Source organism: Plectropomus leopardus, unplaced genomic scaffold (genome assembly GCF_008729295.1).
Source record: "Plectropomus leopardus isolate mb unplaced genomic scaffold, YSFRI_Pleo_2.0 unplaced_scaffold24464, whole genome shotgun sequence".
Taxonomy (NCBI): Eukaryota; Metazoa; Chordata; class Actinopteri; order Perciformes; family Serranidae; genus Plectropomus; species Plectropomus leopardus.
In genome coordinates, this window is record NW_024626562.1 from 1,108 (window position 1) to 3,025 (window position 1,918).

Consider the following 1,918-nt stretch of genomic DNA (forward strand, 5'->3'; position numbering starts at 1 on the left):
AGCCTAGAAATTGTCTGGAAAAACTAAGAAACGTCCTGTAAAAGTGGAAAATCCTAGAAACTACTTTAAATCCTTGAAACATTTGAAGATCCTGGAAATGTGCTTAAACCCTAGGATGAAGTGATGGGATTTCGGGGGTTAAAGGTCACTGTGACCTGAACGTTTCGCTCTCTGGGTGTTGTTTTTTTCAGACCAATGGCTACAAACCATCACTGACTGGCTTCCTGTTTCTCCGACAGCGGCGATGACATCAGACTGCTGCCGTGCGACGTTTAAAAGGAGCAGCGGAGCGAGCGGGGAGTCGGTCAGACGGCGAGCGGTCAGACGACGGAGGTCAGGTGAGAGATGTTGTGTTGCTGCGACGGTCAGCAGCTGATCGGAGATGTCACGTGTCGGCTGTTTGAGGCTGCTGCTGGATTGAGTCATGATGCAGAGCTCAGCTGATGAGGATGAGGGTGATGATGATGGTGAGGAGGATGATGATGATGATGGGGAGGAGGATGATGATGATGATGGGGAGGAGGTTGGGGATGATAATGATGAGGATGATGATGATGAGGATGAAGATGAAGATGATGATGAGGAGGATGAAGATGATGATGATGAGGAGGAGGAGGGGGATGTTGAGGACGAAGATGTCAATGATGAGGAGGATGATGATAAGGATGATGATGAGGATGAAGATGATGTTGTGTGTGTGTGTGTACGTGGTGACACGTATGTAAATGTGCAGTTTTGTAATTTGGCCGTCATGTCTTACGATCGATATCTGGCCATCTGGCGTCCTCTGCGGTATAACACACGCATGACGTGTAACAGGGCGGTGTTCCTCTTTTATGGCGTGTGATTGCTGTGTTTGGTGAAATTCTTGATCTCTTTATCGTTGAGCGTCCGTCTGATGCTGTGCGGGAACACAATAAACTGCGTGTACTGCAGAAACTACCCGATTGTTCGGCTGACGCGCTCCGACACCAGAGTCAGCAACATTTATGGACTTTTTGCCACAACTGTGTCCATCTTTGGCCCTCTGCCCCCCCATCCTACTCTCCCACACGAAAATCTTCCACATCTGTTTTTCTGGCTCCAAACAGACGAGACAGAAAGCCGTCACCACCTGCACGCCTCACCTCGCCTCTCTGCTAAACTTCCTTTGCTGCACCTTCGAGATCATTCAGAGCCGGCTGGATCTGACCGTACCTGAGTCCCGTAAATTAATAATCATAAAATGACTACATGAAACTCATGTCTCATGACTTATGGTAGACGTCATGGTAGACCTCATGGTAGACCTCATGGTAGACCTCATTGTAGACCCCATGCTAGACCTCATTGTAGACCTCATGGTAGACTTCATGCTAGACCTCATTGTAGACCTCATGGTAGACTTCATGCTAGACCTCATTGTGGACCTCATGGTAGACTTCATACTAGACCTCATTGTGGACCTCATGTGTAATCCTCACAAAACCTATTAGTTATCTTTAATGCAGGTGTCATAAACTAACACAGGGCTTGGATCTTGGCAGTTTTCAACATTAAAACAATGTTGTGTTGGACAGTGTTGTGTAGGACGGTGTTGTGTTAGACAGTGTTGTGTTGGGTGGTGTTGCGTTGGACGGTGCTCAGTTGCGTTGGATGGTGTTGTGTTATGTTGGACGGTGTTATGTTGGAAAGGACAGTGCTGTATTGGACGGCATTGTGTAGGACAGTGTTGCGTACAATGGTGTTGTATTGGACGGTACTGTGTTGGACGGTGTTGTTTAGGACGGTGTTGTGTTGGACGGTGTCTCCTGGGCTGACTGAGGTGGGGTGATGTTCCTGTCACATAAAGGTATAAACAGCAGATATGTTTCACTGAGGCACTGTGCTCATGTTGAGCTGTGCGTAACGTGCTCGTGTTGAGCTGTGCGTAACGTGC

General features: G+C 47.9%; 1 pseudogene; it reads left to right on the top strand.

Annotated features, from left to right (window-relative positions):
* Positions 1-424: 424 nt before the first annotated feature.
* On the top strand, positions 425-1,229 carry LOC121966415 (annotated as a pseudogene).
* The last annotated feature ends 689 nt before the right edge of the window (positions 1,230-1,918 follow it).